The sequence below is a fragment of the Chelonoidis abingdonii genome, chromosome 1, assembly GCF_003597395.2.
Source record: "Chelonoidis abingdonii isolate Lonesome George chromosome 1, CheloAbing_2.0, whole genome shotgun sequence".
NCBI lineage: Eukaryota > Metazoa > Chordata > Testudines > Testudinidae > Chelonoidis > Chelonoidis abingdonii.
This window is the reverse complement of record NC_133769.1, coordinates 3,555,693-3,572,382: the sequence shown is the minus strand read 5'-3', so window position 1 is coordinate 3,572,382 and position 16,690 is coordinate 3,555,693. Positions and strand designations below refer to the sequence as shown.

Genomic DNA, 16,690 nt, shown 5'->3' with positions numbered 1-16,690 from the left:
CCTTTTGGTGAGTGGGAGTGTTAATCCTCACTCCACTCCTGTAAAGTAGGTCAAGAAGCATCAACCCTGCTTTACAGAAAGGCCCTTAACCAGGCCAGTGAGTGGAACTCATAGATAGAGCTGTGCAAGATATAGTGTTCTGGTCCTGTAAAGTTTTTTTTAGAGATTTCAGATTTTATTCCCCCATTGGGATGCAATGAGAGAGAGAGAAAGAGAGAGAGACCATCCCACCTCTGCATAGCCCAGCGGTTAGGGAATTCACCTGGGATGTGTGAGACCCAGGTACAAGCCTCTACACTGAATTGGGCAGAGCAAGTACTTGAGCCTGGGTCTCCACATGCTAGGTGACTGCTGTAATCCTGTGCTATTGGCTATTCCGAGGTGGGTAAACAGGTGGATCTCTCCCCTTTTGACTAGAGAAGTTTAAGTTTCGATGAGAAACCAGTTCATTGAAAAATTCCTGTTCAGCTCTACTGAGGAGTTATTAACTTCCATTCTTCTGCTCAGACTGTTCTCCATTCTTCAGTGTTCTGTTTGGCAAGTCCAGTTGCTTGAATTAAATAGCATCAAGTGAAACCATCCACATTAATCATTATAAAAATATTTTCCTTCAGCAATGTAACAGCGGTGTTCCCCACCCACACAGGGATAAGGAGGAATTGCAAGATGTATTGATCTGAAAGATATAAATGTAGCATGAAAGGGCTGTATATTCTCGCCTACTTTGATAAGGGTGGTTACACTGCATGTGTATGCATGCATGCTACATTGGAACCGGTGATGATATATTTGAGGTCCTGATTATCATTTTAAAGCAGAACAAAATAAATTTAACCCTCAAATAATACACCATCTTAGTGTATTGAGCACCTGTGAGGTTGACTGCAGAAGCATAAAGGATTCCCCCTGCCTCTTCTACCAAAGTGTTTTTGTGCTTGTTCACTAAGGGTGGCCCTGAGACAGTAGTGGAATGAGAGATTGAAATCCAGTTTCATCTGATCTTAGCAATTGCCAAAGTTAACAACTTTCAAAAATATAAATATGAAAGGGCTATTTTGCAAACCCTGTGACTGACATTCTGTCAGAGCTCAGACTTTATTTCATTTCTGCTGAATTCAATATACAGATTTTTATCCAAACCATTTACCAAGCACTCGTGACTAGCACCTTTGGCGGATCGAATCTGAGCACGTGAGGATTTTTAATTTTATTTATTTACTTTTACCCCAAATGAGAGCTTGTGACACCAGTCAGATGCTTATGGGGCACTTCAAATCCTCTCTCCCACCCACAATCCCACCGCCCAGTCATTTATGAACTTCCAAAGAAAGAAAAGACTGAAATAACTTTTCTTCTGGTGTGGTCATTAGCACATTAAATGAGATGGGGGTGGTTTATAGATTGGGTCTCCTCTGAGTAATTGTGCACATATATAATTTCCGCTACAGGTGTATGTGTGCCCAATGCACTTGAATCTGAAACTTTTGCAAGCAGTACCACTAGATGGTTTATGCACCCCAATCTCTTTGTGCATTGAGACAAGGCCCTAAACGGGATGTCTGTCATCTGCCTTGACATTCTTTCTCACTGCCTGTGGCGACAATCGTAGTTCCCCACAGCTGTCTGCTTTAGTTAACCAGTTTTCTAAAAAGCTTATATATATATAGTTATAGTTTAGATAGATTTTATGGTTTTAGTTAGTTATAGTGTTTAGTGTAGAGAGAGTGCAGGATTTTCTATGAAAAAATCTTCAGCTTTCAAGCAATGTGCTGTGTGCAGGGCCATTATCCTTGTCACAGATAGGCACAAAAGCTGCTTAGGGGAGACCTGTGAGGGACAAATGTCCAATTTGTACCTCCTTCCCCAACAGAACAAAAAAACAGAGGGACTTTGGTATAAAAGTTCACCTGTTGAAGGGGACAATGTATTCTACACTAAAACTGGACTGTGATCATGAGGGGACAGATTCCAAGTGCACAAGGAATGCCCCTTCAGCTGCCCGCAACTTGAAGAGCAAGTCAGGAGAAAAGCAGTGCTTTTCCTCCTCACCATCAGACTCTTCAAAGCTCCCTAAGCATTCCAGTGTTAATCACTCAAAATCTCAGATGTCACTGAGCGGATTTTCCACTAAATCTTCTGGTGCCGGTTCGAGGCACCGTAAACATCAGCATTCATTGGTTCTGTCAGAGGTGAAACTGTCAACTCTAGCTCCAGCTCCTCTGAGGCCATCAAGTCTTGCTCCTTTATCTTTATCTGTCTCTTCTTCGTCTGTACAGCTGACCCAGACCATCTCGGCACTGCCAGCTTCCCCAGTGCTGCAAGAACTGAAAATAGAGCATTTATCTGTCTGTGTCTTCCACTCCCCAAGCCTTCCTGTCTGAAAGGAATCTTGTATGTCTCCCTTTACCCAACTCTCTCTTACCTCTACAGGCAGCTCCACTATTGACCATTTTTGGCGTTGCTGGCCTCATCAATACAGTTGATGCACCCAGTGCCATTGATGCAGACGCTTCCAGCACAGGTGACACCTGCCAGTATTTTCAACATATCTCTGGCACTGCCAGTGAGATCAGCTCATCCAGGATAATCTGCATCATTGGAGCCCTCAACACTATCAGTGCATTTGGCTTCAATGCTGCCAGCACCAACAGCATTGACGCTCTGCAATCAAAGCTCCTCAATCCATGCTATATACAGACCCCCCCCAACAAACCACAACAGAAATGGCCCTCCCTTTCCTGAGGAATCCTACATTTCCTTTTCAGACTCTAAACCTGAGAGGTATGTGTCACCACCCCAGTCTTTCAGATCACCTTATAGATATTGTGACAGGAACACGAATTTGAAGGACTATGAATTGTCTTTCTACAATGAAGCCCCAAGATGGTGCCCTCGACTGTGAGGGCTCAAACTATGGAGTATCCCCCTTGGCTATATTGGTTGTGGCCCATTGCAAGGATACAGAGACTTCCATTGGAATATCAGACCAGAAGGAAGTCTCATTCTCTAGTCCAAGAAGCCTCTCTCCAGGCCCCCCCAACTGTTCTTCCTCCCATGGGATTTGGACCCTGTTGAGGAGGGTGGGATATTGGAGGAACCCCTGGATGTCCCTCCGCAATTTTTTCCTCCTCTCCAGACTAGGCTGTTACCTTGAGTCCCCCTTTCCACCTCCACTTTAAGGTCTTCCAGGACCTACTGAGAAGAGTGGCCATGTCTTTGAGTACTGGCAGAGCTGGGTTTGAGAAAATCCACAGTTTCCTAGATATTTACAAACTCTTGCTCCCAGAAGAGTTGCCTTTCCCATTAACAAAGCCCTGCTGGAGTTAGTGAAAACCCTCTGACAGATCCAGTGTTTATACCACATGCAGCCAAGTAACTGGACAGATGCTGCTAAGCCCCTCAAAAAGACTTGAATTATTTTTTCACACATCTGGTCCCCAACTCATTGGTGGTCCTGGCTGCCAGTGAGTACTCCTGCCAGTCTCATCCCAAAACCAGTCCTAAAAACAAGGATCTCAAGAGACTGGATGTATCTGTCAGGAAAGCCTACTGCACCACTACTCTGCAAATGGGGGTGGCTAGCTATCAAGCTCTCCTGTCCAAAAGTAATTTTATTAATTTTATAGCATTAGCCAAGTTTGCAGACAAACTGTTGGAGGATTATAGGGAACAATTGATGTCTCTAGTCTCTGAAGGGCACCTCCTGGCAAAAAACCATTTGTCCAGGCAGCTATTGATGCAGCTGTTACAGCTTCATGATGCAGAGCCACTGTTTTTGTCATGAGAGAGTCTTCTTGGCTTCAGGTGTCTAGAATTACAAAATGAGCTGCAAAAATACAATCAAGGCCTTGCCCTGGGGTTGGGGTGGTATCTAGCTTGTTCCCTCAAAAACTGATGATGCCATGCAGGTGACTTTGACGTCTCTGGGGGTTTACACCCCAAGCTCAAAGAGGAAGCGGTTGAGACCTCAGCCCTACTATAGATCACGTTTCCAGCAGAGATCCCAGGACTCTGCTAAGAGACGATTTAGGCCTTTTCGACATTGCCAGATGGCTTCGTCTCAATTAGTTCCTTCTCACCAGACATTGACCTTCTGTAAGCAAACATTTTGACTACCTCCTTGAGGACAGCATTCCAAGCTTTTGGAAGATGCCTGTTGCTGTTTTACAGCACTTAGTCAGGGATCTCCTATCTCAGAACCAGGGCAGGTCTCTGCATTCCAACCTCCAATCTCTCCATCTCACCTCCACCTCACAAGTTAAATGCTTGCAAAAAAAAGTGCTCCAGAGACATCCAAGCTATCTTAGTGAGCAGTAAGAAGGATTCCACTAGAGCAACATACATAGCAAAGCGGAAGAGATTTTCCATGCAGGCACGATCTCGGCCTTTATCACCCCGTCAATCAGATAGTAGCCATATAGTGGATTACTTACTGCATTTGAAGTCATTCTGGCCTTTCAGTTAGCTCTGCGAGAGTTCATCTGGCTTCCAGATCTACAGTTCATCCACCAATAGAGGGGTTATGTGTTTTCTTCCATTCTCTGGTATCCAGATTGTTGAAAGGTCTAGTCAATGTCTATCCACCGGTATCTGAGTCAGTGCTGTCACAGGGCCCTAACCTAGTTATTTCAAGGTTGATGCCCCCTCCTGCCTTTTGAACCTCTAGCAACAACGTCACTCTGTGAAAGCTGTCTTTCTTATGGCAATTACTTCTGCAAGAAGAGTTTCGGGGCTACAACAACTACTACTCTACTAACTGACCATCCTTACCTTTCTGCAATCTGTGCAGCTTCAGGTGCTTTTTCTGAAATCTCATTCTTCCAAAGCTGAAGAAAGACCTGACACCATGGATGCCCACAGAACTTTGATGTTCTAGCTTGACTGAACTAAGTCGTTCAGAGCCTCTCTGAGGCATTTTATAACCTATACTGAGAGACACAATGACCAACCAGGGACAGTTCAACGTATTTCATGCTGGATTTCTGACTGTATCAAAGTTAGTTACAATCTTATGAAAATCTGTTCTCTGCTGAAAATAATGGCTCACTCCACCAGGTCTCAGTCCACTTCCTCAGCATTTTTGAGCAATGTTCCCATAACAGATAGCTGCAAAGCAGCAACATGGTCACCTGTACATATCTTTTCCAGACATTATGCCATCACTGAGGCCTCTCAGGGCAATGCTAACTTTGGCAAGTCAATATTGCCATTTCTTTTCAGATAATCTGAAGTCACGCCACCTGTAAGGGAACCGCTGCACAGTCATCTGCTTTGGAATGTATAGATGCACAATCGCTCAAAGGAGAAATACACTCAGTTATAATGATTGTTCTTCGAGATGTGTTGTGCACGTATACCTTCCACGACCTCCCACATTCCCTGCTACTTTGGACAATACTTTCACAAGCAGTGAGAAGAAATGGAGAGGGGGATGACGGACACACCCCTTTCATGGCCTTGAATCAATGCATGAGGAGGGCAGGAGTGCATGTGCTACCTAGTGGCTGGCAGAAGTCTCCAAATCGAGCACATTGGGTGTAGGCACACCTGCAAAGGAATGCATATGTGCACAACACATCACAAAGACCAACCGTTTCTGTAGGAAGGTAAGCATTTTTTCTCTCCATTATATTTAAACAAGTACTGGTAGAATTTAAGTCTACATGTGAAATTGAAACATTAAAGCTCTTCACATGCAGCTTTTGGGATTAACCTTTGGCATGGGCCCCACGGTACAGAAATTTATCTTAGTCTTGGTTTGACTGCAGGGCATGGTGCGGTTGAAGAGGGTCTTTGAGTCCCTGTCAAAACACTGAGGTAAGATCTTATTTTCTTCATGCCCCAGCCCTGAGTAATGACATTTCACTCACTTCCTTCTGGCCCGGGGTGACAGGATAGAAGTCTTCTTTGAAGCCCATCAGCTCTCTCTGATGGAGTCCTTACCTATCACTTACTAATTGAGCTTCACCAGCACCTATTGTTTGGCCTGCATCTGCCTTTGTCTTAGTTCTTTTTGGATTCATCAGCCAAATGAGTAGTGAGTGCAAAATGTAGATCCCATACTCTTCAATGTCCCTGGACTTCTTCTGACCTGGAGTACGTTGTCTGGTTCCCTCTCCATTTCTTAAGTCACTGAGAACAAGCTGTGCCTAGACTGCCAAGACAGAAATGAAATTTCACAGTACCAGCAAATAGGAAATCAATATGTTTGGAGATGTTAATGGCTCATTTTTAACGCAAGTGTACATGAACACAGGAAAAAGCAAATGTAGAGGATCATTACTTCTGTTGTTAGGACTTGAAGATTGGCAGTACATTGCTTTGTGCAACACTTCACAACCTAGAATTCTTTTTGTGGCATTAGTTTAATACTTGAGGATTTTTATAATGCATTAAAAATAATTTGATTTTTTCTCTGGGTTTCTGTCACAGTGATCTTTAAGTGATTACCAGTCAAAGTCCATATGGGTCCAGATGCATGCTAGCCATGTTGTTACTGATGATTTTTCTTTGCCGGAAACCATATTTACTTCTAAATGATAAGAATACATGTTTTTAAAAAGAATATTTAAATGTTTTAAACTAATTACCAGCTCTTTCTTGAAGGGCAGTTATGGTGAAAGGAGTTGATTGTGCATTGGTGCTTTTTAACTCAATAAATCTGCTTCTTGTATCCCTATGGGTCTTCAAATCATACCTTTGGACTTCCCTGACAAAAGCAAGGGTCGGATCCTGCAAACCTTATTCATGCAAATAGTCCTTACCCATGTGAGTCTAATTGAAATCAGGATGACTATTTGCTTGCATATGGGCTACAAGATCAGGACCTACATTCTTTAAAAAAGGGAAGAAGGAGAATCTGGGGAACTACAGACCAGTCAGTCTTTCCTCAGTCCCTGGAAAAATCATGGAGCAGGTCCTCAAGGAATCCATTTTTGAAGCACTTGGAGGAGAGGAAGGTGATCAGGAACAGTCAACATGGATTCACCAAGGGCAAGTCATGCCTGATCAACCCAATTGCCTTCTGTGATGACATAACTGGCTCTGTGGATTTGAGGAAAGCAGTGGATGTGATATACCTTGACTTTAGCAAAGCTTTTGATACAGTCTTCCAGAGTATTCTTGCCAGTAATTTAAAGAAGTATGGGCTGGATAAATGAACCATAAGGTGGATAGAAAGCTGGCTAAATCCTCGGGCTCAGCGGGTTGTGATCAATGACTCTATGTCTAGTTGTCAGCTGTTATCAAGCAGAGTGCCCCAAAGGTCAGTCCTGGGGCCAGTTTTGTTCAATATCTTCATCAATGATCTGGAGGGATGGGGTGGACTGCACCCTCAGCAAGTTTTCAGATGAATCTAAACTGGGAGGAGTAGTAGGTACACTGGAGGGCAGTGATAGGATACAGAGGGGCCTAGAGAAATTAGAGGATTGGACCAAAAGAAATCTGATAAGGTTCAGCAAGGACAAGTGCAGAGTCCTGCACTTAGGACAGAAGAATCCCGTGCACTGCTATAGGCTGGGGACCGACTGGCTAAGCGGCAGTTCTGCAGAAAAGGACCTGGGGATTACAGTGGATGAGAAGTAGATATGAGTCAGCAGCGTACCTTTGCTGCCAAGAAGGCTAATGGCATATTGGCCTGCATTAGTAGGAACATTGCCAGAAGATTGAGGGAAGTGATTATTCCCCTCTATTTGGCACTGGTGAGGCCACATCTGGAGTAGAGCGTCCAGTTTTGGGGGCCCCGCTACAGAAAGGACATGGACAAATTGGAGAGAGTCCAGCTGAGAGCAGTGCAAATGATTAGGGGGCTCAGGGATGTGACTTATGAAGAGAGGCTGAGGGAACTGGGCTTATTCAGTCTGCAGAAGAGAAGAGTGAGGGGGGATTTGATAGCAGCCTTCAAGTACCTGAAGGGGGGTTCCAAAGAGAATGGAGCTCAGCTGTTCTCAGTGGTGGCAGATGACAGAAGAAGGAGTAATGGTCTCAAGTTGCCGTGGGGGAGATCTAGGTTGCATATTTGAAAAAACTTTTTCATTAGGAGGTGAAGCACTGGAATGGGTTACTTAGAGAGGTGGTGGAATCTCCATCCTTAGAGGTTTTTAAGGCCTGGCTTGAAAAAGCCCTGGCTGGGATGATTTAGTTGGGGTTGGACTAGATGACCTCCTGAGGTCTTTTCCAACCCTAATCTTCTAAGATTCTGTGATACTCCTGCTAGACGTACAGATGTAGCTATCGGAAAGTGAGTTGGATTCTCTTCTGTCTTATGATCCACTACATCTGATTTCAGACTTTTTTTAATTTTGTTTATTTTCTTGTAATGGTGTGAGAGGCAGAATCCAGTGGGATTTTCAGATGCAACCCTTGAAGACAAGAACAAATTTTTAACGTGATATGGGGTCCAAGGGAAGCAAATGGAGCAGTTTAAAAGAGGGAAGTGACATGGCAAGATCCAGCAGGGAAGAAAAATTTGGCTGTAACACATTCTGGATGAATTGGATGGGATAGCTATGGCGCTCCTCAGTGCTGAGAAGACCAGAGAAGGGAGGAGATTGCAGAAATCAAGGCAAAGAGAAGGGCATGGACAAATGATTTAGCTGTGCATCTAACAGTATTACTACAGTCTACATTGTAGTTACTGTAGTGGGAGTCTTTCGATTGTCTTCCATGAGCTTTGGATCAGGCCCTTGTTGTGTACAATAAATGGGGTTAAATATGGGCTGCAGTCACACCTGTGACTGAGACATAAATGTATTGCACATCTGTTCTATCTGCCCCCTTGTGGGGGGGCCCTAATGCCAAAATTGAGGCAAACACCTGTGCTGAAGTGGCATTCTCTTTGGCAATGCTGCTGCTCAGAAGCACAGAGCAAGAGTCCATGGCAGATTGTGAAATACAGAAAAGTGTGATTTTTGCAAAGGTGCTGCTGATTATCTGGTCACCTAATTGCATTTTGTTTTTCACTGGCTGCTCTTCTTATCACAGCATCACAAAACTCTGCAAGTTCAGTCAATACTTGTATATTCACAGGAGGCAATCAATACAAAAATTAAAAAGGAGAGTCAGGGTAATTAGGCTAAAGTTGCTGCTTACGAGTTTTCAATAATTACTTCAGCTTCCTTCTCTTCTTACATCTCAAGAAAAATGGTGCCTGATTGAAGGAGTGGATCTTGTTTGACTGAGGACGTGTCAGAATTCTACAAAGCCAAGCAGGAAGTAAAATTAGTGCTCTTTGTTTTTCCACAGAAAGGGGGCTTTACAGGATGGCAGGGAAAGAATAGGCTTGATTTGGATGGTGCCAGCTAACAGCTGTGCCATTGTCTTTTACCTGTTTGATGTCCTTTGTTTCCTTACCCTGTAGCATTAGTTTCCCTGACGTTAACCCAGGGACTCAAAACTCTCATAAGTGCTTCGAGGAGAGGTGTTGGCTTGAGCATTTGTGGAAGTTTGGGGGAGTTTTGCTGAATCCCATAGACTAATCACTGATGCTGCACCCATGGATTTGTGTTATTTTATATTTGTATTACAGTAATGCCCAATAATGGCCAAGGCTGGATTAAAGCAATGTGGGGCCATAACCACAACTCCACATAGGAGACTTAGAGTCCCACCTGTGCTTTCGGGCAGGTGGTGACAAGAACCACCCACACAAGGACCAGGCTGGAAGTCAGCCTGCTGCCTTCCCCATCCTGTGTGCTGATGACCTCCCTTCTCCCTGGCCAATCACTCTTCCTTTTCAGGCAGGCTAAATCCATCAAGGGCAAGGGAGGCCTCCGTTTCCTGTCATCCCAGCAGAGGTCTCTGCTGAGATTGCAGAGTAGTGGAAGGGGGTAGACTTGCAGCCATAGAGTCCTCTGCGGGTGAGGCACTGAAGTCTCTTTTCTCCAGCTAGATCCTGGCGGCCCAACGACAGGGAACAGTGAGGTGAGAAGGAGGCAGGCCCTGGCCAGCCTGAAGACTGACAACAAGGGCCTCCACTGACGTCCAGCCACACTGCCCAGCAGAGAGCTCTCGGTGTGTGGGCCTTCCTGCTACCACGACAGAGGCCTGACAGTACTGGGACCCCCACCACAACCACTCTGCCACTCCAGCACAGCTCTCTCCTGGGGTGTTATGAGAAGCTTATACACCCAGCCCTCTGGGCCGGAGGTGAGGTTGACAGCCTCCCCCACCCACACACATGGGCTGCTGCCACTGTGGTACAGTGCAGCAACTGGTTAACAGTTCACAGCAACACACTACGCCACAGCTAAAGAGAGGAACAAGAATAACAGGCCCATTTCAAACTACAGTTGACATTTGACTAGAACATTATTGTTAACACTCATATATTAACCCATTAATGGCATTGAAAGAAGCAATCACAGTTCATACCCTTGACCTGGCTAATTGTTTTTAACTACTGCCGCTATATTCAAATCTGATGATTACTTGTGATAAAATGGTGCAAGACTAGCAGATCCCATATTATAATGTTCACCCCAGCTCTCTCTCACTGTGTGTGTGTGTACACACACATGTAAATGCTTTCTCACAAGTGTTCCCTGGCACTTCAGTATAAGGTTCCTCTGTATTTGCAGAGGTGAATTTTGAGCGTCCCCTCACTCTATAAGGTATCCTGCCTTGTATGCAGACTGGATTTACTGAACAAAAAGAGGTCATACAGTGAATGTCTTAACATGAAACCTGGGATTCTCCTGGCTGTCAGTCATATGTTCCAGCCAATAACTAGACCACACATTATCACGTCCTGGCCTCGACACTAGGAAGGAACCCATCAATCCTTACCTGGTGAGACTGGTAAAGACAGTCTACCTTAAATACATATACATGTATATTCTAACACAGAAAAGATGTGTTTCGTTATCTTGCACCGTCTTCACTTCCCCCACAGAAATTGCATGTCACTCTGGGGTTCACGCAAGGCTCTCGTATCCTTGAATCTAATTTTCTGAGTAGGTTGGACTCTTAAGAGAAATGCAAAGCTGTAGATGGACACACCAGTACTTGAACTAATTCAAAAGGAATGCAGAGCCCTTTTCATCTTTTCTCTAAGACATTTCAAAGCCATGGAAATGTAGCCTGTCTCTCCTCTGTATTATTCATGCTGCTGGAGTGACAGCAATGGATCCCACACAGTTCTGTTTTGGCCCTGAACAGAATGTGCTCTCCTCTGTAGAGAGATCTTTACCCTACCTTTTAGAAAAAGAGAGAAGGGAAGGGAAAGAGATTGTAATATCTGAATTTATCACACTTTCTTTTACCCCCTGCTTTTGTGTAGGAAGTGTTGGAATTAATTTAAGTGTTAGTGAAAGATGCTGGTAGACACAGCTGTAAAAGCACCAGGATTTGCCAAGGCCCACAAAGAACTGTCAGAGTTTGGCTATTTGTGGAGGATTTTCAGGGTTGTTTTTTTTTTTAATATATAGAAGCTTCTTGTCATTTTTCGAGATTAAAGGCAGCTTTTAAAATTGGCTCAGTGCTTTCTGGTGCTTCATTCTTGCTGTGTTGCTGTATGGTGGTGACCTAGACTTTTCAGATGATAGTTAGTCTTGTTACTCTGTGTATTCATTAGGCGTGCTTAAGTTGGGAATGGAGATTAAATCACTGAACTATAATGATCATGCATTCAAGTATTAATCCTCCTTCACCCTTCTACTGCACCAGCCAAGGCATAGATCATTAACAGGCTGAATATTTCAATGGTGGTGATTCAAGATGTTGGAGTTGTTCCAGTATGACTTGTGTGTCTTTCACATACCTATATCCCTTGGTTTCTGGGATGTCATCTCCCCTGGCTTCCCATGCCCTATTTGCACCTTGACATAAGACACACTGAAACATCAGTCTCTCCTGTAAGATGGAAATACTGTCGTGCTGTCTATTGAGGTGCAGGGGAACTATGCAACATGTTCTCGCTCCTTGCTTCAGGCATGATAACATCCATTCCATCATTCTGGGTGGTCAAATGTGAGAGAAACCAGATCTCCCAGAAATCATTGTGGAAATAATCACTAAACCCATTATATTCTAAATCACTAGTGTTGGTTTTGAACATTTAGGACCTCACATCCTAAATGGGACAAATACACCGTGTTAACTCGACTGACACAGGATTTCTGTTTTCAGGTCTCTATATCCAGTTCACATAAAAACATCCTTTTCATTTTCTATGGCTTCTTATTTGTGGGACTGTTGTACTGCTGGTGTTTCTGAATGATTCTTTTGTGTTGGCAGCAGAATTGTCTTTGAGTCTTAAACAAATGTAGCAGTGACAAAAGCTGTACTTTTTATAACAGGTAAGTTTAGTTTAAGCATCACCAGGGGCAACCAGAGTCCTGTCTTCATGCTTGCCCTCACCAAGCCCTGAAATCTTAAGGCTTGGTGCATCTAGGAAATCTGGTTCAGGGTAGGTGTAACCTGGAGTTTTTACTCAAGAATAAATATTTACTTCTTGTGGGTTTGTTATTGTCTGTTGTTCAAGTTGTGGCAGTTGCACTGCAATGAAGTACTGTCTTCACGTCTTAGATGGAGTGACACTGATATTTGTCCCCAGCACCTGTTTTTACTGAGGCTATCTCCCACCATCTGTTATAGAACTGAAAAAGGCAGCGTGAAGGTCCTCACTGGGGAGAAAAAGTATATCCAGCTTATGTTACCTGTATAGTCTGAGGGCCGAATTTAGGAGATGTTCTGACAGTTGGGAACTGTTACAGATGTTATTCTCTGACGGCACTGAAAGTGGTTGTTTCTGTGATAGATTTCACGGAATCATATCAACTAGAGATGGAGGGCGGAGAGGTGTCCTATCTTAGGTCATCTTGGCCACTCCTCTGCCAATGTGGGCTTGTTCCCTAAATAAAGTCCTACAACAGAAGAGAGAGAATGGGGAAGTAAACCATGGAGGCACGTAAGCAGACACTACAATACACCCTTTTGGAGCTGATGATACGTCAATTTGCTCTTCATATTCTTAATCACTTGAAAAATTTTCCTTCATGATTTCAGTGCATTCACTCCAGCTGTCATCTGGCAGTCTGTTGCATACACAAACAGAGGAACCACTTTCTAGATTCTCAAGCCCTTCATTCCCTAGACATCTTTCTGAGTGTGCAGGGTAATATTCTGGATCCTCAGCAACCAACTGGCAGCAAATTATTTAACAGGCTTCACTGTAGGCTTGTCCTACAGCATTTTTCCACAGTTCTGCTGACAGTCCGTCCCTGCTCTGAAATGGCTTTTCTGTGCTTCCACTGGTCCATTCAGTACAATGAAACCACAGCACTAGTGGCAGAAATGGAAAAAGTGTTTCAGTCCTGGGGGGACAGGATTTGAACGGCATACAGAAAGCTGGATACAACACAATAGTTGTCTGGGTTTTCTTTAAAAGTCATGTGTGCGGGTGGCAATATTTGTCCTAAATCAAATTGTTCACCTTATCCTAACGCTGAAAATACATCTCACTTCCTCTCTTTATATCAGAGATAGTTAGCATTGGGATTGACCATAACGTTTAGTGTAGTGCAGTGGCTCAAGGGTGTGTGATCACGTCCTCCCCTAGAGACGGAACCAGAGGAGAAGATAAAAGCCCTACTGCTATCAGATAATGGAAATTGGTTATAAATTATTGAATTAGCAGGGGAAGTTTCTTCGCCCTATCCCTGATGACAGCCATGGTGTCTGAACATTTGTAAGGCTTGGGTTCATAATAGGCGGGGTGCAATTATTTTTGATATAGCAAACTCACCAGTGGTGGTTTCCAACAAAACAGTTCAGATCAGATAAATCTGCATTTATTCTGCCATTAACAAAAGATTCATGCACTAGAGACACAGAACATACTACAGTCTGTGGTCCAGAGAGAGACACTCTTATCTTTCTACAGTGGTATGTGAGGTTACCAAATAAGCACAAGAAAGAGGATATCAGTGCATCACTTATTAAAGTCACATAGAATATAATGGTAAATACAGTCCAAACCCATCGCATATCTAGATGAGCATGGTTTATCAAAGTAAAAGCTAGAACATCTTACATTTATTTACTGCCTTTCATGCTGAAGGATCTGCAAGTGCTCTATAAATGCATATACACACTAGATTGAGTGTGAACCTGCAGGGATAGGTTTGCTAGAATGCACCTTGTAAGGTGGAATCTTGCACCTGTTCGGTAATGCATAGGTTCACTGTCAGTTTGGAGCATATATGAAGAACACTTTATATAGTTGAATATGCAGGGGGAATTTAATTAGGTGGAGTATAATTACCTTACCTAGAATTGGGGCAGGATGTGGATTAATTCTACTCTACTTCTAAAAGTGTCATAGGATTTCATAGGGGACCCGGGCACTATGATAGAATAATAATAATGCTTACAAGTGATCAAGGCCTCGTTTTTTTCATAGTCTGGTCTGTACAAATTTTGATAGGCACCTTATCCCTTTTCCCAGTTCTAACTTCAGTAGGCGCCATTTTTCAGCTTTCAGCGCCTGTTTCTGGTCTAATTTTCAGTCGTGTAAACCAGGAGTGAGTCCACTGAAGACATTGGACTGCAATGAAAACAGAGTGGGGCCTTGAGGACCCAGTAGAGCAGGCAGTAATTTGTAACGCTTTCACTTGAAAGTGGATAGAAGAAATAGAGTGTCTTGAGCTGTCTGGATTTCAGCGAGCCCTGTGTGGTTTTGAAATTGATGAAAGTTGTACTGAACATAAGGCTGCCATACAGTAAGGCTCTTTGGAGTTGACTTTCCCAAACACGACTCTTGTAAGTTGGTCACATGGCATACTTTTTTTCAAATTGTTTGGCAGACCTCTTTAGAGACCTTTGTTTCATCTGCAAATAAAACCATCAAAATGTTTTGAAGGCCAGTTCATTTTCCTGCTCACAAAGGAGCCTTTAATTGCTCCCATGAAGTAGTCTCTTGTCTTTCTCCTTCTCAATAAAGTGACGTTTATTAGCATTTCTATGGTTGTTATTTGTAATTGCATTGCTGTTCCTGATGCCTGCATGTTATAATTAAATCATTTCAGATCCTAGTTACAGTGCGAAACAGCTGCACCAAATTACAGCTGAAGATGTACGCTGAAAATATGCAGTTCCAATTAGCTAAGTATCTGGGGTGCAGTGTGGGTGAAAGAACCCAAGAAAACAAGAGGCCCAGAATAGGCTGCAGCTTCCTTTCTTCCATGCTTTGCCTGGATGCTATCTGCAAAAGTCTTCACCTAGCTGGGTGGTGAGGGAGGCATCCTGGTGTCCTTCTTTCCTTCTAGAATTATCACCCCAGATTCCTTAGACTGGATTGCGTAACACAGAAGTCTGTGGCCTTGTTTATCTTTTACTTACAAATTTCCACCATTGCTACTGTTGGAGGGAGCAGCAGTGGAAGTACCACAGAGTCAACCCTGATAAGAGCAAGTCTGGTGGGTAAAAATAAACACTGTGGGCTTGTTTGCTCCCACCGCCTCTACCAGAGGGATAGGAAGAAGGATGGTCCAATGGTTTGTGTGTTAACCTGGGACTCTGGAACCCTGGGTTCTATTCCTGAAACTGCCACAGACTTCCTCTTTGACCTCGGACGAGTCACTTAGCCCTCTGTACCTCATTTCTCTATCTGTGATGCAGAGATAATAGCACTATCCTGCCTCAAATGGAATTGTGAGGGTAAATGCATTAACGATCACAAGGTGCTCGGGTACAACAGTAATGGAAACCATTTAAGTACGTTCAATAGATGCATCTTTCTGCATGAATAGTACATGTGGAAAATTTTGAGAAGAAAAGTTTGATGTAGACAAGTCTGTGTATGTAGAATAGGAGGAGTAAGTATGTAGGTTCAATTCCAAACAATTGTATGTGCTGTTTACATCCCCTTCTTTGATGGGCCCTCTACACACTTCGCAAATAACCATGTGTGAGCACAATATATAACTTGGTTTATTCTTCCCTGCGTGGATATCTGGGGTGGTGCTGGAATAGTATTAGTAATGCTTTAAGCTATAGTGTAGACGGCGTGCCAGTGATTTTAATACATCAATGTTGTCATGGAATAATGTCACCTAGGAGTGGTCTCATAGGCTTGCTTTTTCTCCACGTTGTGGTCACTCAGCATGGGGCAATCTCCGTTACAGATATAGGTTTGTCAGGCTGCCCCGTCACAGTATGCTACCTCCCAGCACAGTTGAAACACGTTTTAGTTTTTCAGTATAGGTGGATCATGTGGAACTTGCAAAGTGGCTTCATGCTTGTTCTCAAAGGACTTGAAAAGGAAAGTTTACCTCGGGGCTTGTAATTTTAAAAATTACATTAGAGACATAGCATGTAAGTCACAGAAGGTGATAGTACCGCTCTACTCAGTGCTGGTTAGGCCTCAGCTGGAGAACTGTGTCCGATTTTGGTCACCAGTATATAGAAAGGCTGTGGAGAAACTGCAAAGAATCCAGAGGCAAGTGGCAAAGATGATCAAAGGGATGGAATGCAAGTCATATGAGCAAAAGCTGAAGGAACTGCGCATGTTTAGTTTGGAAAAGAGGAGATTAAGGGGGACATGATCACAGTCTTCAAATGCTTGAAAGGCTGCCAAAAAAATGGAGAAAAATTGTTCTCTTGCCACAGAGAGCAGGACAAGAGGCAATGGGTTCAAACTACAGCATAGCAGATTGAGATTAAATCTCAGGAAAACTTCCTATTGGGAAGT

General features: G+C 43.5%; 1 protein-coding gene across 3 annotated transcripts in view; it reads left to right on the top strand.

Annotated features, from left to right (window-relative positions):
• Positions 1-16,690, top strand: part of EXOC4 (exocyst complex component 4) — a 634,239-nt gene that overhangs the window by 388,922 nt on the left and 228,627 nt on the right. The window lies entirely within an intron of this gene.